The sequence below is a fragment of the Pelodiscus sinensis genome, chromosome 10, assembly GCF_052426305.1.
Source record: "Pelodiscus sinensis isolate ZL-2025 chromosome 10, ASM5242630v1, whole genome shotgun sequence".
In the NCBI taxonomy this organism is placed as follows: domain Eukaryota; kingdom Metazoa; phylum Chordata; order Testudines; family Trionychidae; genus Pelodiscus; species Pelodiscus sinensis.
In genome coordinates, this window is record NC_143061.1 from 13,015,269 (window position 1) to 13,035,985 (window position 20,717).

The window sequence follows — 20,717 nt, forward strand, 5'->3', positions numbered from 1 at the left end:
GGGAAGGAGAGTAGGAGACAATGTGTGCACAGGAAAAACAAATCGGATAAAAAACTTGGGGTAGTGGAGATTGGGGTTGCCTGGATTAGGGGACTGTGACTGAGATTAGACAAGGAGCCAAGGGTGGGGAAGAGACAGGACAGGCTGGAGGAGAGAGGACATTGGCAGAAGAATCTGTTCCCACTGGAGAGCACTCCCTTCCAAACATGGAATGGAACCCAAGCTTCCTGGGTGTCTCCTTTCCTCTGCTGTCAGCAAATGACAGCAAATATAAATGAAACTGGCAAAGTATGTGTCTGGTCCCTCTCTAGTGCTGGTCCACATAGAGGATGACCACCTACTAGTGCTATTAATCGGTTAGCTGAAGTAGCAGAGATCTGTAGGGTGAATTTCCATCCCTGTTGATGAATGATGTAATTATCAATTTACTGCCCCGTGATATCTGTTGTTCCATTTTTTAAAATCTAGGAAATAAGCTCTACAAGCTATATTGAAAGAACACTTTGAAGGTTGCAATGTCAAACCCTCAAAAGTTAGGCTATATGAGCATCAAGGTTTTCTGTACAACCTTAATTCATCCCGTGTGTTCATTGAATGGCACAATCACATGGTATTTTTCCAAAGGACTGGACACCTTCAACTCCTACTAAATTCTAGAGAAACAGAGCGTGTTCAGCACCTCTCAGAATTGGAGCCTCCATGAGCAGTCGCAATGAAATTAGTTACATTAAGCTACATTTGTTATGGACTCAGAGTTGAAGCATTCTTAGCAAAGCTGGGGAAAGGATCCTCAAAGGAAGTAGTCAGGTTGAAAGGTGGCCATGTGCTATTTGAATCTATCTATATGCTTCTCTGATTACATCATGTAAACTTTAATGAGGCAAAATGCCTATCTAACTTTGCAACTTAAAGATTACAGATTCAGAACAGGAATTGTAACGAGTGCTCAGGTTTTTTTATTTTATTTTAATTTAATTTAATTTTATTTTATACCTACTGCAGTAAGGCTGAATTTTTAAAAAAAATAGAACCTTAGTGTGTGCACTTTTCAGCCTAACCCTTCTTGAAACCTAGGGGAGAAAAACCCTGTGATTAAAATTTTAAAATGGAATGTTTTCATCAACTGGGTTGGGGGCGGAGGGTGGTAGAGGAAGGGGAAGGGGAGAAATAATTGGTAGGGAGGAAGCGATGTGAGATTTCTTTTGACAAGAAGATGACAGGAGGATAGACAGGAAAGATTTATGCAACTCATGGAGCTAAAACTGAAACTGATGCATTTGATAGCTGACCTGGGATGAGTCACTCACTCTTTATTTGCAGTAAAAAGCTACTTTAATGATTTTAACATTTATGTATTACATTTTTCTGCTTGATCTATAATTCAAAACTCTAGATCAGCGCCTTGAAGGTTAGGACACACATTTATTTTAATATGAAAGCAGATTGCTAGATTTTCCAGCATGCACTATGAAGAAAAAAGTCTGTCCCACAGCACTTCTGGAAGAAGATTTTAAAATAGTGACCTCCGATGCTAACTCGGTGTTGCTGGCAACGTTATTCATAACAGCAGGAAGAACGATGGACTTGCCACATGGGAAGCAGTCCGGTATCCTGCTTCTGGTAGTGAGCATTACTTGATATTGTTATGGCAGGAGCCACTGGAGTGTGTTCTTTCAATTTCCTTTTTCTTCAAGCACAAGCAAGATTTTAGCCTCTGAAGAAATACTGTATTGGTTTTCTCTTGCAATTTTTGGGGGGAGCTGTGGTTTTTGTTTTGGAGTTTGTCCACCACCTTAATCTCCCTATCTAGAATCTATTCTAGGGCCAGGGTTGCTCTCTAGAACCAGGGCATTAGTGTTTGTCTGAGAGTTCTGAAAGAGAAGATTGCCTCTATGATGGCTGTGATCACTTATAGTCACCAAACTCGGAACCACTGATTTCTCTTCCAGTGGAAATCTGATTTGCAGGCTCTGGACATCTGCTGCAACTTGTCAGTGCAGTAATAATGTTCTAGAGAGAATTAAAAAAATAACACTGATGCATATCCCATATTCATTGTGAAATGCAATATAGGAGTAAGGAGGTTCCTTTTTGACACCTGCAGATGACTAATTTACATCATATAGCATGAAATTTTGAACATAACCAGTATTTTAGCTTATAGGAAAGTTGGTGAAAAACAGAAAGTATCAGGTACTTAATCCTTCAAGATGGAAATATAAAGACCCAAAAATTTCCTGAAAGAAAAAATATTCTTATGTCACAGATATTAAATTTTATATCCATTTTTCAATGTTCAATTATCTTACTGCCAGTCAGGATGAATGGTTTGTACGTGGGTGCTTCAGAGCAGCTTTGTAAATGGGCCTTCCCACTAGGTGCATCAGAAGAAACTGAGAGAACTATGGGTTGGCCTGGAGTAAAGTTATGGGCTAAACTATGATGAGGCACCAACATTTGTAATGCATCCATACTGACATTTACAGTTGTGTTAGTAGACAACCTGGGTTACAACACAACCAACAACTCTTGTGTATGCTGCAAAAAATGTATAGGATCTTGGGCAAGATGTCTTACCTGTGTAAAATAGGTACAATAACTGAGTAGCTTTCCCATTATTTTTTATCAAAGTCATGGACTCTCAACTCTTCAAAACCATGTTGAATAAAAGACTTTTCAAAGGGGAAATCAAGATTGCCTGGTGTTCCATCTATGAATCAGATGTGACTTTCAAACTATTAACGAATTAGCTGAACGCTTTTTGGGTGCTGGAAAATTATACACAGTTGCTCTTCTCTGGATTTTAAATTAGTTTATAGTCACAAAGAACTTCAAAGGTGTTTGAGTTTGGTCAGTTAAGCTATCAACTTAAATGTCTCTGTAATATATCTTCATGAGTATACCAGATCCATCAAACTTTTCCTTAATAGCCTTCAAAAAATTGACACCAATTCTATATTGTCTGTAATGCCAGGACTTATCATCCTTATGCCTTCAACAAATCTAGCTACCACTGCTTCTTAGACAGTTACTCTTTTCTGCACTTCACCCCAGTCTTCCCAATGTCTCCGCCTTGCCTTCTTGAGGAAGACTTATCTTTCTCACCCCTTCTTATCCATTATCTTTCTAATGTATTTCCCGTCAGAGTAAAAATTAGGTGCCAATTATAGAACAGCATAACAATTAGTCCATAGGAGTTCCTGCTCTTTCATACCCATTGATTCACCCACTATTTTTAATTAGATTGCTTGAGGATTAGCAAATGTAACAATCTATCATTCCCCAAGATGATTTAAACTGATTGGAAAATATATCCAGGCAATAGTGAATAAAGTAGATTTGCTTAAATAGCGCATGGGAATAGAGATGCTGTTTTCTACCTCATTTGTTAAATGGCTATTCTGGTAAATTAAAAGAAATTAATTTCTTCTTATACTGAGATGAGGGGCATATATATTAATTTCAGGGATTTGCCTTTCCTAGTTTTAAATCATGGGGCTGACTTGCTACCTATCTGTGTATGATTTTCTTAGGGCACCACATGTATTGCTGAGGACTTTAGCACCACATTATCACCAGGCATGTCTTTCTGAAATCAGTTGAGGGAAAAGCTATTAAAATGAAGTTAACAGAATTAAGAATTTTTGATGTTTGGAGGAAGCTGCCAATTAGAGATAAAAGATTCATGTTTTATTGTGACTGGACACAATATGTATTTCAGTACAAGATATAATTACCTCAGTAAAATCTAGGTGAAAATGGTTGGGAATGGGAAATTGAAAATTTCACCATTTCTAATCATGCATTTGTCTCATTACCCTAACTCGTTAGTGATAGATACTATCCTGATACCAAGTGAGAAGGCATTAATTTTCCCCTGCAAAGGTAAGAACATGTAGACTATCTGAAGGAAATTATAAGAATACTTCAGCACCAATGAAAATAAGAAAACCAGTAATTCAGCATTGTAGGTTGCAGCTGAGGCAACAGTGATATAAGGGCAGATAGTTAACACTTCTGCTTCTATTAGAATAAGAAAAAATCAAATTGAGTCACTGGATCAAAAGGATTTTAGGAATTCTACAGAAGTCTTATTTCAGAGAGGTAGTCCTGTTAGTCTGTTTCAGGAAAAACAAGGAATCCAGCGGTACTTTAAAGAATAACAAATTGATTAGGGTATTAGACGATAAGCTTTCATGATCAACCACTCACTTCTTTAGATGCTGAAGAGAAAAAGAAAGACAAAGAAAAAAAGATTACTGAGATGAGAGTATGAAAATCAGAATTTATATTGTGAATCCAGCTGAACAATGATAAGTGACCTAATCAACATTATGGGCAAATTCTCTTAATCTCTCTCATACACCAACAGTCTTGACTGACTAAATGAACTACTGGAAAGAAAAGTAATATTTTGAGAGAGGCAACAAAGCTGACAGGCTTAGCTGATCAGGAAAACCAGGTTACACTTTTTCAGCCCTGATGGTCTTCCCAAAATATTCAAAGATAAAATGTATGTTGCTCCTCTATCAGGTCAGCCCCATTGCCATGGCCCAGAAGAGATATAGGCATGGAAAACAGTTTCTGGGGCAGCAAGTCCAGTTTCCTGCTTGTGACAGAGCGCTTGCCCTGCACTGGCCGTTTAAGGGCAAAACCCAGCCCAGAGCAGGGGCCCGGGAGTTTAGCCCCCAGCTGAGGCCATGTTAGCTGATTAGGGCCCAGCTGGGAGCTATATAAGAGGATGGGCTGCTGCTCTGAGTAGAGAGCAGTGAAAGCCTGGTGGTTGGGGGAGAAGGTGTCTCCCTGGAGCTAGAGCAGTGCTGGGGAGGCTAGGTTAGGGGCACTCCCCAGACTGCAGGGCCTGAAGCCTGGCCTGCTGAAGAAACAATCCCCAGAGGGGGGGTCAGAGACTGATGTGGGCACTGCTGGAGGGCAGTGTCTTGAAGAGGGCGCCGTGGCCTGGAGGGAAGAGGGGAGACACCTCCAGAATGAAAGGCACCCAGCTGGCCAGAAGGAGCTAATTTCCACAACAGATGGCTGGTGGTGCTTGGTGGTGAGTGAGCTTCCTCACGCTGCTATAGTAGGACACTCTGTCTTATAAATCATGTACACAAAACTATCTCCATCTTAAAACTAGTTATGCTGTTCAACCTACTACTGTTTGAAAAGCTGTTCCAGCACCTCACTCCTCTGATGGTTAGAAACCTTTTCTAAATATCCAGCCTAAATTTGCTCATGGGCTGTTCATATCGATTTGTTCTTAGCTCTTCTTTCTCTTTGGAGTTTACATGAGTAAATGGGAAGGGGGAAAAGAATCCATTGGTTTGAAGACCAAAAAGGTGTGATTCAGCTGAAGTTTGGGGGAAATTTCAGGATGGGTTTGCCGGTCTTTAATAGTGATTAATTCTAATAGAGAATAGACCACAGAGGGCTAAATTTTTCCTTGGTGAGACATCACTGAAATTCAGTGAGTTACACTAGCAATGAATTTGGCTCAAACTCTTGAGAGACTATGGATGGTATCAGCAAACTGTTGTTGTTTTCAAGCTTCTGATAATAGTCATTTTAAGCAAGTTGCTTTCTCTTTTCAATGAATATTGTTTGTCCCAGACTCTGAAGGATGGGATAAAGCATTCTACAGGTATCCACAATGGAGAATTACTTGCTCTGTGATTTGACTGCAGCCTGTAATGCAGGGGTGGGCAATAATTTTTACCTAGGAGCCACTTCTAAAATTTTTGAAGTAGCCTGGGGTGCCCTGGAAGGGACGGGGCCTAAACGGGAAAGGGCAGGGCTATCACAACCCCAGATCATGATTGGTCTGGGGGTGGGGGATCCCCTTTCCTCATAGGCACCCATGACTTGGAAGAAGTTTGGCATGCTCCCCCAAGCCAATCAGGACCTGGGGGCGGGCAGCATGGGAAGCTTCCTCCCATCCTGAGAGGAGCACGTGGCACTTTGTAGTGCCGCAGGCTCCTCACAGAGCTGGGGCAGGGCAAAGGAATCTTCGCACAGCTCTCCAGGCCCTGATTGGCTTGGGGGTGGGGGAGCACGGGAAGCCGCCTCCGTTCCCCCCCCTGCCCTGCAAGCAACATGTGGTGCTTCAAAGTGCCACATGCTCCTGGCAGGGTGGGAGGAGGCTTTGCACGCTCCCTGCCCCCGGGCCAATTAAGACCTGGGGGCATGTGAGCAGCAGGGCCTCTGTTGGTCAGATCCACCCACTTGGCCAGCCAGAAACCCTTTTGTCTACCCCTTCTCTAGTGGCTATTGCACTTGATCTTATCAAAAATCCATGAAGTAATTGGCTAGTGCATTTCAAATAAATAATACAGTGGATAAAAATACCAGTTTTCTCACTCCTCCATTTTATCCATGTGGCTGAGAAACTGGAATAGATGATTAGGTCTAACTGGCTTTAAGTGTCAAATCCATGCAACCTATGGTTGAATGGGTTGGAATTTCAACGGGAAGCTTAACATGAGTAATGGAAGGTAGAATTTGCCCTTACCGTATTAGCATTTGAAGAGTAACACCAAGCAATGTATAGAGTCCCTTATTGCATGACTGACTTCCTCACTGCAATCAAGTAAAGTGAGGAATGATGGGATAGAAATTAATTTACCTAAATTGTAGAGCTACTCTTTTTCTGAGAACTCAAAGGAATAGCTTTCTCCACATTTCTCTTCTAAATAGAATCCCAAATGGGGGAAGAAGGGATTCTGATACTTCAGCATACATATTGCATTATACTTAAACCAATTTATATTTATAAAGCTAATTTCCACTTAATGCAATTCAAACGAAAAATGTAACTGGGGGAAGGCTGTTAAAAATTGGATTGAGAATGTCAATATAATCAAAGCCAATTGATTTCCCTGGCCTGATAGCCTAATTTTTATGTGGCCTTTTCCCATTCTCTCCTGTTATTTTCCTCAGTTTAGTAAAGTAGATTAGTGAATTTCCTCCTGGCTAGGAAAATAACTGTGTGAAATGCACATTTTAGGTGACCGCTTTTTTTTCTGACCTTCATTTTTATTACATTACAGAGTTGGCCAGCTAAAAACTCTGGTGTCAGGAGATTTTTGCCTTTCATATTGCTACTCTATTAAGATGGGAACATATCGAGATTGAAGGTTTTTCATAGTATAACAAATTGCTTCCACAATGAAGTACATTGTCTGGAGTCAGCCTGAAGTGTGATTATATTTATAGGGTCAGATTATTCTTCTGGTGTAATCTGAAGTCAGTGAAGTTACAAAAGGGATCAATCAAACCTTATGAAAGTTTATTTTTTTTATTAATTTCCATTCCTAACTGGAACTTTTAACATGTTAGTTTCCTGAGATTAAACTTTGGAAATCAATGACTGGCTCATGTTGAGTTTGGAGTAATTGTTGAGTATGGAAGTGAATTAGGAGAGTCACAGCATTCATTCAATCGTGTCCAGAAATTTCCTGGATTGCCTTGTGCCCAACATTCACTCAACTGTCCGAACTGAAAATGCTTCTCAAGCTGTGGAGAAAGCTAGTTCAGACTGTTGACAGACTGTGATGCAGGTACATGTAAGTGCCAACTGACAGAGAAGCACAGAGTTTTACAGGTAAATGCATATAAATTCAACAAAGGGTGGCATTAATGATGTCTGAGAGCTAGCAGCCTGCTTGTCATCACAATCCTTGAGAAACATATGAAAGGGTAATATTTAATATCAGTGCATATATGTATCTGTACAGAAAATTCTCAGGGGTAGCCGTATTAGTTTGTATCTGTAGAAACAATGAGGAGTCCTGTGGCACCTTAAGGACTAACCCATTTGTTTGGGTATAAGCTTTTGTGGACTCTGTGCATCTGATGAAGTGCTTTTGACCCATGAAAGCTTATGCCCAAAGAAATCTGTTAGTTTTGAAAGTGCCCCAGGGCACCCCATTGTATGTACTGACAATAATATTAAGGCAGCTCACCAGGAAGTGACAAGCCACAGACAGTTCCTTCTAGGCAGCAGGTAACAGAAGCTTCTCTCTCTGGTTGTGTGTGTATTGTGTGGTACGTGTTACGGTGGATGCCAGGAGGCATAAGATTGTGAAATCTACATGAGAGAAATATGAGGGATTAGACTGGTAAAGGAGGTGATGCAAGGATAATCACAGCATGTTTATCTAGGAGACAGGCTGCCTGTACTTTGTGTCATTAGAAAGAAATCACAGCCTTTTTGGCTGGAAAGCACTGGTGAAAATTATGTGTGTGGTTAATTGAGTCTAAGCTCTATCATGTGTGATATGATTTTATTTGATATGTAACCATTTGTTTCCAATACTTCAGTTTGCTATTATTCAAATCCCAGTACTTTCTAAATCTTCCTTGTTTTCAGTACAAACTTATCTAAGTGCCATGTGTTAACCGGAGCTGTGGTCTGAGGTGGAAATGGGAGGCTGGGGTCACCTTACTGACCATGGGCGGCAGGTTTGTATAATTTTTGGTGGTGCCCCATTAACTGCACCCCCTGGATCCTGTTAACCACTTGCGTGCCCCCTCCCTTGTTAGCTATGCCTCTGGAGGTAACACGCTTGGGGCAAGATGGACACATGACCAGATGTAAAAGGTGTTATGTCACCCATCTAGAAGGGCTTTTCCCACCATCCTCCTACCAACAGGAGTTATTGTGGCCCCCACCAAACCCCCCTCATGCAACCATCCTGCAGTTGCATTAACCCAATGTGTGTGACATTAACTTGGGGGCAGAGAGGCTGGGGGAAGTGTTCCCTCTAAGGCTGTCTACACTCATGGCTTCTTGCGCAAGTACAGCTGTTCTTGCGCAAGAACCCACAGAGCATCCACACTGCCCGCTTGCTCTTGCGCAAGGAAATTTATAGTACGGTGTGGTAAGAGAGGGCGTCTTGCGCAAGAGCTACGCTCTTTTCTAACAGGCGTAAGCTCTCTGATGCAAGGGGACAGTGTAGAGGCTCGGCAGGGATTTCTTGCACAAGAAACCCTTATGGCTAAAATGGCCATGGGAGCTTTCTTGGGCAAGAGAGCGTCCACACTGCCATGGATGCTCTTGTGTAAAAGCACAGCTCACACATTGCAGTGTGGATATCTTCTTGTGCAAGATGTTCTTGCGCAAGAAACCATCAGTATAGACATAGTCTAAGAGTTTCCTCCCATGAGCAGAATGAATTTTGTGTTGTGCACCAGTACTGAGTTCATGTGGCTTGTTTGGATGTGCCACTGTGGCACCCAAGTTATTAATATTTTTAAACCTTTACCTTTTCTCTCTGCTGCCATGTCTCCTCCCCATGTTCCATTAGCTCCTCTGGTTCCTGCTGCCCTCCAACTCCTCACCCTCCTCTGCTGTCCTGACTCCTGCCCTTCTCACTGCCCTCAGCCCTCCTGCAACATGCCTCCCTCCACCAGCCCTTCTCTCCCCCTTGTGCCCACTCCTCCAGTAGCCCCACTCTAATCATGTGAGCTACCCCTCCTCATCCCCTCTAACACCTCCCTCTACAAACCTGCCCTGCCTCTCTCCTCTGGTGCTGGTCCCTCCCCTGCAGGTGTCTGCCCTTCTGCTTCACCCCCAGAATCCCCTACCACCTGCACCTTCCCTTACCCCTGCACCCTCCTGGTGCCTCCCCCTTCCCTCACTGGCCCTGCCCCCTTTGCCCTCTGCCCCTGTTCCCCTCATGCTCCTCTGTGCCCTCACATATGACTTGCTCCATCCCTGCCTTCCTCATGCCCACCCCTGCTTTCAAGCCTTCTCCTAGCACCGCCCCCTCCAGCCTCCAGTGCCCTTACCCTCTCCCCTCTCCGCATCACCCTGTCTCCCTTCCACTGACATCTCCCCTTCTGCCCTTTTCCTCATTGTCTGAATTTGGCCCCCTGGCATTTCTCTCCTCTACCCTGTCCTTTTGGTGCCTTCCCCTTCCTTCCCCCTCCCCCTGCGTACATGCCCCTTCCTCTCCCAGCCCTTCCCCTAGTTTTCTCCCTTCCCTTCCCCTACCTTCTGCCTTCCACTTTGTGGGGCCGGAGTCTGCGCTCCACAGCAGAAGTCCCCGAACTCTGAACCTGCAACTCAGCCTCGTGGCGCAATGTGCCGCGGAGCAGTTTTAAAGTCGCAGGCTGTCACGTCATGCCCGGCATCTCCCTGCACGCTGTACATGGCAGCAGCAGCCGGCAAGGGGGAGCTGAGTGAAAGTTGCACACAGCAGGGACGGTCCAGGCTTGGAGCGGGGGGAGAGACGCTCTAGGGCTGGGGTGGGAGGACGTGTGGAGGGGCCGGGGCCCGCTCCAAGCAGAGCCGGAGAGACCCAGCTCCAAATATTGCTGGAGCAGGGCCCCTGGCTCTGGATATTGCTGGAGCATGGGCACTACGAGCCCATATAACTCACTGCTCATGCCTCACTCTTCTCTTCTGCTGATTAAATAAGGCCAGTTCCCTTGGCATCACCTCATAAATCATATGCCACACCTTTTTAATTTTTTTTTTTGCTCTCTGCTGGACCCTTTCCAATTTGGCCACATCCTTTCTGTAGCAAAAGGGCCCAAAACCTCTGAATATTGGAACAAGGGCTGGTTGCTGTAGAGAGGTGCTCAGGGTTGCCCATTGCTAATCTGTAGAGAGAGGGCTTATGCAGGCCTAGAGGGGAGTGCTTTTGTAGCCCATGGCTGGTGTAGTTGGGGAGCTGACCCACAGCAGGCAGAGTGAGGACTTTTTCTTACTAAGGGCAGGTGGTAGAAAAGTGCCTCACAAATCTGGGTTCCCTAGAAGCATTACAACCAGTTCAGAAGCAAAATAAAATGCAAACATGACATCAGAACAAACTCTTCGGCTGACGGTACTTTGTGGTGGCACGACACTGACATAGCAACTTTAGTCTGTTACAGTAACATGGGGCAGTTCCATTCCATATAGAGATTTCAGATTATTCTTCCAACAATTGGGAGCAGCAGGTCTGACCATTCATTGTAGATGAGTCCTACTGTATATGCAGTTGTCACTGTGTTGCAAAATATTGCACAATGTTCATCACACCTTGGAAGGCAGCTAAAAGTATAGTTCTTTCTTGGTCTGGTATGAAGACTGATCTCTGTGTACCACAGTTTATCCACATCTATAATTGTGATACTACCCCTTTCATAAAGGTGCTGAATGCATTCATATTTGCAAAGCAACTGTGACTTCAAAGAGAGAGCATGGGTAGCCCTTTGAATCAGAGTCAGTATTCTTGAATGCAAGAAATGCCTGGCAACTCAGGATTCTCAAGTTTTTTTTTTTCTAATGGAGTGGTCTGCATGTTAGCAGACAGATTACACTACACACCCCTCCCTTCCTATTCTCAGTCATGTGGGGGTCTCTTGTTGCTCATGAGCAACACCATCCCTGAGGCTAAAATAGCAATTGATCTCATGGAAAAGTGACTTCTATATGTTCAGCTTTTCTAAAAGAATGTATCAGATGGTCACCATATGACCAGTGAGCTCTCAGATAACCACTAGCAAGAGTTTCAAAGACCGTGGTTTGTGGTGGCATTGTATTCTCATCCTTTAGGGTTACTATATAATCTGCTATAATAAGACAGTCTTTCAGTGGGCTTGTCTACACTACAGAGAAAATAGACGTTGCCACAGTCAATCTTCTGGGGTTTGAATTAGTGGGTCTAGTGAAGACTTGCTAATTTGATCTGAGAGGATGCTTACATCACTCCTCACAAGGCATAAGGGAAGTTGATGGGAGTGTTTGCTCCGAACAACCTTCTGCTGTGTGGACGGTGTCAAAACATGATTTAAGATACTTCGACTCCAGCTATGTAATTAACATAGTTGGAGGTGTGTATCTTAAGTCAGCTTTCCGCATTAGTGTAGAACAAGCCAGTGTGACACTGGTAGTTCCTTTTTATAGGTGAAGAACAGGAGAACAAAATGTCATTTATTAAGAACAGAATATAAGGGGGCGGGGGTTGTAAAAACAGTTCAAGCATGTTTTAACTAGGGCAGAATGGAGAGTAGTGAACTGGTTACAAAAACAAAGTTGCACTTGCTGCATGGATAGGCCCTAACACACTCTGTGTACGTTTAAATTGTTTAAACATAGGCATGTTGTTAGAGAAAACAGAGCGAATGATAAGATAAGGGATAGCTGAGCATAAACATACTTCAGATTAAAAATGTTTAGGCAGACAAGAACCTTTTCTTACAAAGTAGATGAGAGTTCCCATGGACTTTGCCAGGAGAGAGATGTTATTTGGCTCACCAGATATAGGGTCTGCATCTAGGATTGTCCTTTTGATCATCATCTTGTGATTTCTCGGATTAAAATGAAAACTGTGCCTTGATCTTCTAAATTAACTCCTTTCCCTTCTTAAGTTGCAAAGGAGTTCAATTCTACATTATATAATCTTTCCAGGCCAGTTCTGCATGCCCCTCTTTTTGCCTATCATCCCTTAATTTACAGAAAGATCTTGGCAGACCAGTAAAGGGCAAAAAACCCACTTCTGCCTATTGCTATAATTACCAAGTCATTAGGGGAGCTACAGAAAGGGCAACTTGACTGAGTACTTGCAATGCTGTTGAAATTGTTGAGAGATGTATTTAGAAAATCAGGAAGTTTGCCTATATGTGCTCTCAGGGATGTCTGTCATAACCTCCAGGCATGCAAACTCTGGAAAAAAAAACATAGAAGATTAGGATTGGAAGACACCTCAAAAGATCATCCAGTCCAACCCCCTGTTCAAAGTAAGATCAACCCAACTAAATAATCCCAGCCAGGGCTTTGTTAAGCCAGGCCTTAAAAACCTCTAAGGATGAAGATTTCACCACGTCACTAGGTAACACATTCCAGTGCTTCACCACCCTCTTAGGTTTTTCTTAATATCTAATCTAGACCTTCCCCCTACAACTGATGACCATAGCTCCTTTTTCTGTCATATGCCACCATTAAGAACCTCTTTGCACCCCTTTTTCAGAAAGTTGCAGGCTGCTATCAAATTCCACCTCACTCTTCTCTTCTGCTGACTAAATAAGGCCAGTTCCCTTGGCCTCACCTCCATAAATCCTGTGCTACAGCCCCTTAATCATTTTTGTTGCTCTCTGTTGGACCCTTTCCAATTTGACCACATCCTTTCTATAGCCGGGGGACCAAAACTAGATGCAAAACTCCAGATGTAGCCTCACTAGTGCAAAAGGGAGGGAAATAATCACTCCCCTTGATCTGCTGGCCCTACAAGTGCAGTCCAATATGCAGTTAGTCTTCTGGGCATCAAGGGTATCCAGATGCATCTACTGTAATCCCCAGGTCCTTTTCTGCTTAGCCAGTTAGTCCCCCAGGCTATAGCAGTGCAAGGAATTATTTCATCCTAAGGGCAGGACTCTGCACTTCTCCTTGTTGAACCTTATCAGATTTCTTTTGATCCAGTTTGATTTGTCTAGGTCACTCTGGATCCTATACCTCCTCTGCAACATACCTACCTCTTCCCCTAGCTTGTGCCATCAACAAGTTATCCACAAACTTGTTGATGGCACAATCCATCCCATCATGCAGATCATTAATGAAGATGTTGAACAAAACTGGGGCACTCCACTTGATACCAGCTGCCAACTAGACATCAATCACTATCAGTTGAGCATGATGATCTAGCCAGCTCTCTATCCACCTAACAGTCTGTTCATCCAATCCATACTTCTTTAACTTGCTGTCAAGAATCCTATGGGAGCCCATATCAAAAGCTTTAGTAAAATCATGGTAGACCACATCCATCTCTTACCCAACTCTGTGTATATGGGGAATCTCATCATGGGAGGCAATTAGGTGGGTCAGGCATGACTTGCCCTTGGTGAATCCAGGTTCACTATTCCTGATCACCTTCTCCAAGTGTTTCAAAATGGATTCTTTGAGGACCTGATCCATGATTTTTTCAGGGACAAAGATGAGACTGACTGGTCTGTAGTTCCCCAGATTCTGGACCTCCCCCAATTGACACAAGTTTTCAAAGATAATGGCCAATAGGTCTGCAATCACATCAGCCAACACCCTCAGCACCCTTAGAGGCATTAGATATGGCCTCATAGACTAGTGCATATCCAGCTTTTCTAAATAGTCCTTAAACTGTTTTTTCACCACTGAGGTCTGCTCACTTCCTCCTCATACTGAGCTGCCCTGTGCAGCAATCTGGGAGCTGACTTTGTCTGCAGTTACATACTGGAGCTTTGAGCAATCATACTTCTCTCTTACATACAGTGCAGCTCTTCCACCTTTTTCCCCCTCCCTGAACTGTCCTACTTACCCATGAAAATGTTCTAGTCATGTAAGTTATCCCCACCAAGTCTGTTTCAATAAAATCATAGTTCTTGGCTGTACCAGGACTTCAAATTCTTCCTGTTTGTTTTGTAAGCTTCTTGCATTTGAGGACAGGCACCTAAGATAACTAGATGATTGTACTACTTGATCAGTATGAATTAGGAGGCCTTCTTTGTTGCACCCTTCTTCATGTGTTTCCTCCAGTATCCCACTTCCCCACTTACCTCAGGGATTAGATCACCATCCCCCAGTGAACCCAGTTTAAGCACACTCACCAGGCTAGCAAGCTTTTCTGTGAAGATGCTCTTCTTTCTCCGTTATGTAGTTCCCATCTCTTGCTGGCATCCTTCTTCCTGGAACAACATCCCATGGTCAAAGAATTCAAAAAGTCCTCTTTGACACCACCCATGCAACCACACATTTGCATCCATAATTCGATGGTCCTTATCCAGGTCCATTTTTGCAGAGGTTGGTCCAGTGTGGATAATGACTGCAGAATCCAAAGCTTGGATTTGAGAAATACAGTGCCACCTTGAATTCCATGTTGACTAGGTGGTTTGTATTTTGAGTCTGCTTGATCTATTCCACAGAGAAATGCTTTTTAACTAAACAAAACAGAGAAGAAATAGGCTGAAGCCTCTGACTCTGGCCAGAGTCTGACTGTATTCTCTGTTATTTTGGGGACATAGTACACCATGCACAGCTTTTTGGGATGAAGTCAAGCAAACATTTGGTACTGTAATGGCTGTTCAGTGTATTCTCTGAAGCTTATGTTCTTGAGGCATGTGACTTTAAAACACTCCTTGGATTTGTTCCTGGCTACCTCCTGGGACTTTCATCTCTTTCCTGTTCTAGTTCACTTGTCTAACAGTACCCTTCTCTCTGTCTGTGCAGTTTTCCCCTTTAGCACGTCACCTGAAATGGCCCCTTTCCAGCTCGTGTTTTTTTTAATATGCAAACCTACAAATATCTCCTCTTACAGCTCTTAATTTCTCCTTCTCTCTGTTAACTCTGTTATCCTTATAATTGTACCATTTAACTTGTGTAAAGCATTTTGGAAGGTTGCTTGTGTGATCTAACAATATACATGTGGCGTTTCAATAGCATTTTAAAAATAATTAAAGAATAGATCTGAATCAATTCTGTATTTCACTAAAGATTTTTTTCAAAACTTTAACAAATGCATTGCTATCCTGCAATACAGTTGAGGAAAGTTTTGTTTCAGAAGGTTTAATGGCTTCAAAACCAATGTGTGACTTAACTCTTTCACTGTACTGGAGTGCTTGGGCTAAGTTTTTAGATCAGTTGTATTTCCAAAGATCAAGTGAAGAAGGATGGACTTGTGGGTTCCCAAGGCATAACTGGTGGCTGTGTAAAGTGGTCTTAGGCAAGTCACTTTATCTCTTGCTACCTTACCCTTATTCTCATAGGTAAATATTAGCATTGACTGAAACAAATTCCAATTAGTGAATAATGTTCAGGTTTCAAAATTTGTTTCTGTGCTGAAAGACACCAAACTTTTCTAGTTTTGGAAGGAGTGAGTCCCAGCCCCACATTCACCCAAAGTAACCAACAGCACAGTGGGGTGTGAGATGACCTAGTTTTAAATATCTTTTCTGCTTTATTTGAGCCAGGAATTTGAACCGTATTCTCCCATATTCCATGTGAGCACATTAACTCCAAGCTATTGGTTATTCCAGGTGGGTCCTTCTCTCTGGGTTTTACCAGAAATCCCATCTTGTCTACAAGAAATCTTCCTAATACGTTTAGTCAAAATAGACTAAATGTTTTCATGAAAAGTTTCAGTGAATGATCATTTTTCAAAAAATTTATTGAAGAGTTTGCAGCCAGCTTTAACTTTATCTTGTCTATTTGAAGTGCAAGCTCTACAGGTCATGATCTGTTTTGTACAATACCTAGAACAATGGAGTCACAATATCTTGGATTTATGTATTATAAATAACTAGCCATCTCCTGAGTTATAAATCTCCTGAGCCTCTGGTCTCGCGCTCTGTCTTTCTCCTCTTCCTCCTTCTACTGCCTCCCCTCCTCTCTTTCACTTCTCTTCCCCCCTCCTGCCTCACTCGGGGGACCACGGAGCCCAAAACAGTCACTTACACTGCTTGCTCCCATACGGCGGCCTGGCTGAGCAGCGTGGTGACGTTCACGGCTAGGGGGCAGGGCCTAGAGCCACTGTCATGCCACACGTCACTGCCCCGCCCCCCTTCGCCTCCCACTGTGGCACTTGGCTGACTTCTGCACCACTCAGCCGGACCGCCGCAGGGGAGCAAGCAGTACAAGTGGCCATTTGGGCGCTTCACTCCCCGTGCAGCACGGGCCGCCCAGAGGGAACAGCCAGCATTTCGGCATTACAGACTCAGACATTGGGCTACTATATATATGATGGGAAAGCGCTGGAGAAAATGAAACAAAGGTTGAAACTGAGGGTGCGTCTACGCTGCACCTTAAACTCGAAATAAGATACACTATTTGCGCTATGCAAATTGCGTACCTTTTTATCAATTTTTATTTCGAAATAGCTTATTTTGAAATTTGGCACATCTACATGGTGCCAAATTTCAAAATAAAGCACTATTTTGAGCCATCCCTTATTCCTCATGCAATGAGGTTTACCAGGATGGCGAAATAACGGGCACACTATTTCAAAATAACAGGCGGCTTGTGTAGATGCAGGGTAGCTATTTCAGGATGCCTCTGCTATCCCAAAATAGCCTGGCAGTGCAGACATACCCGGAGAGAAAATATGGAAGCTCAGGGAAAAATGCACAATGAATAATTTCAACAAAGTTACCCTTGTGTTTAATCTGTAAATTATCTATCTGCAAATAACTTTAAGTATACAGATTTATGAGCAGGTAGTTACCTCATTGTCAAGGAGTTATATTTTCTGTTCCCTGCCTGGGTAACCTAAGTAATAGACATAATATGAATCTCAAATATTCCAATGTGATATTCAATTTTAAATTATGTTAAATCAACTATTCCACCTTAATATTTGCTTTTTATGAACTGTGGCAGGGTCGGTCTCACTCATGGGTCCCAGACCACTGTCCTGCACACTATCCCAAAGTTTAGGGGCCGCAGTACACGTCCCGCTTGCCTTTTCTCTGCATTTGGCCTTCTGTCCCTTGGCAAAACAAAGGGGTGTTAGGGCCAATGCCCCTGACTAGTTGGGGCTGAGTAAACAGTCCTCAGCCACTGGCTGAAGTTTGGAGGCTCCCTTCTCCAAAGGTGGCCAGAAACACGCCCTGTTGGAGCCCTCCCCCCCCCCCCCAGCCTTTAGCAGTGCTCATGTTGATTTGCTCAGCTCCTCCAGTCTCCTTATCAGTAGTTCCTGCCTCTCCATCTCCACTCTCCAAACTCCTTCACCCTCCTCTACCTTCCCCCACAGGGAAAGTTTTTAAAGAGGCATCTTGAAATCAACTCATGTGGCCCTGTCTCAGCTGCCCCTGATTAGCCAGGGCATTTTTTTTTAAGAGTTGCCTCTCTCCCTTTCCATCCAGCCCTTTAATCTGCCCTGGCAGAGCCTTTGTGACAATACCGGAGTATTGCCAATTCTGGCAATTTTTTTGTGAAACTAATAGGGTTGGATTTTTTTTAAAACTTGTTCTATGAAAACATGATGAAAGACATCAACTCTTGAATTTTCCCGTATTCAAAATGGCCAGCATTTCCTATTCCTGTCATTCTATTGGAGAATGTCCAGCAGAGGGCAACCGAAATGGTAAGGGTGCTGGAACACTTGACTTAAAAAGAGAGGCTGAGGGATTTGGGCTTATTTAGTTCTACAGAAGAGAAGGGTGAAGGGGGATTTGAAGGCAGAAAGGAGGTTCCAAAGAGGATGGAGAGAGGCTGTTCTCAGTGGTGATAGAACAAGGAGCAATGGTGTCAAACTGCAGAGGGGAGCAGTTTAGGTTGGATATTAGGAAAACTATATTAGGAGGGTGGTGAAGCTCTGGAATGGGTTACCTGGCTGGGATGACTTAGTTGGGGTTGGTCCTGCTTTGGGCAGAGGTTTGGACTTGGCAATCTCCTGAGGTCTCTTCCAACCGTACATATTGCTGTACGACTCTGTGGAATCTAGTGTGACTCTGTGGAATCTAGGGTATTACAACAGCTGCTTGAAAATCTTACTGACTCAAAAGAAGCAATTTCTCTCCTCCTAAACATCTTCAAAAATGTTAGATGTTGTATGTAAGGATGTCAGCTGCTAACGGTTAGTATTTAAAGTCTCAGCTCCATCTGAAAATTCCATTTAGCAGTCTGTGCCTTATCCTGCTTGCTTGTCTTATGACTTTCCTTCATGACTAGCTATTGCTGGCTTTGGTCAGTGGGATGGACTTTTCCATCTCGTTTGTTTGTTTCAATGAGATGAGAATGGTGGGAACCTGAAACCAGAACACCTCATCTGTAGTGGACACGCTTGATTTTTCCCTCCATTCCATTCCAAATCCATAGGCCTAGTGGACCAAGGGTTTCTAGGTATAAATTAAGGTGGCATAGTCTGCCCAATGGATAATGAACCATTTTGCTTTGTAAACATTCAGATTATGTACTGTTCCCCAAACTGTCTAAAATGCTTTTGTCTTAAATTTCAGATCCCTTGACATTTGATTCCTGCTGATTCTGTATCCCTCAATATTTTATTTGGATTCATAGAACAATAATCTATTTGATCTATTCCCTACTCTATCTTCTTAAAATTAAACTCACATCTTTCTTCTCTGGCACCAAAGGTCACCCTTTCGATCTGATTATCTTATTGGAATTATCAACCTTTGACATCTGTTTCTTTCCCAAAATACTCATCACTCCTGAATTTCTTCCACTCAGTCTCTTTCAAAGTAAAAAAACTCCACTTCAATAGAGTCTCATTGTACCAATTTTTATAGCATGTTGATAACTTTTTAGCCTGGCTTGAGTCTTTGACTTCTCTCAGGTTTTTAGTCACTTGACAGTGAACTTGAACTCTGATAATACTTTTTCATATGCTAATGCTTATTTACCTAGTGGAATGCTAAATATTATGAAATCCATTCCAGGGTTCATGCCAGAATGGCAAAATCTCTAAATACGTTTTTGCCACATTGAAAATCAATGCTTGACAACAGGCCTGTTTCCTTTTCAAGCCTTGTAAAAAAAAAATAAATTAGGGGGCTGCACTACCTGCTCACTGTGATAGGTATCTGGCCAGTGGGGAGGAGGCAGGAGCAGGCTGTGGATTGATGTCTGGTGGGGGGAGGAGGCAGGAGTGGGCTGGGGGTCCAGGGTCTTGGAGGAAGGGGTAGGAGCAGTTGGGGATTGGGATTGGATGGTGGAGGGTACCTGGTGTGGCCCGGCGGGGTGGGGGTTGTGCTCGGATGGCAGAGGGGACTCGGTGCAGTCCAGGGGGGTAGGTGGGTTGGGATCAGATGGTAGAGGGTACCTGTCATGGCCCATGGGTGTGAGGGGTCAGGCTTAGATGGTGGAGGGGACTCAGATGGTGGGAGAGCCCAGCCTTGGCAGCTCCGCCTCCGGGGTGTGAAGCGGGAGCTGGAGCTGGAGCAGCCCATGCCCAGAGAGGACAGTGCCGAGGCTAGCTACAGCAAACATCTGAGGACAGAGGCAGCGGAGGGCAGCAGTGGTAGTGGTATGAGGATGCAGGTGATGTCACTCTCTTGTCCTGCAGGAAATTTTTAATATATCTATTTATAACCTACAGTATTTTTTCCACTGCGATTCAATTTATATTTTTTTCCCATGACCACCTAAGTTAATATACATAGAGATGTTTCACCCAGCTTTCATTTTCAGAATAAAATATACTTAACACCTATGTACATTCACTTTTCAACATTTTAGGTTGTCTCAGTTATACTAACTTTGTAGAGATTTTTAATCTTTCATAAAGAGAGTGGTCAGACTCTGTAATAGGCTGCATCTAATTTCTTGCGCTCTTATAAGTTCATCCTAGTGGTTAGAGTATAGCAGTCTAGGCTCTAATGATCTGGGTACTATGTCTGGCTCTGCTGCTGACCTACTGGATGATATTGGGTAAGTCACATTGCCTCAGTTTCCCAAACTGTAACTGGGAGATAACAATACTGACCTCTTTTAGAACACTTAGAGATCTGTTTATGAAGATCTGGACATTATTATTATACCAGTAATCCAGTGTCATTGATAACTGAACCCACTCTGCCTCAACTATTAAAATCACTGCTATTGTAAATTATTTAACACTTAGATGACAATATTGACACACACAGATTGGGTTGCTTACATATACATCAATAGAATGGGAAGTAATGCAGGTAAATCATCCATTGGAACATGGTGCCTCTTATATCAGGCTGCAGGAGTATAAATCCTATTCTTAATTTATTTTCATTGCTTTCCTGAGACTAGGATAGAGGATGGTTGGAACAAA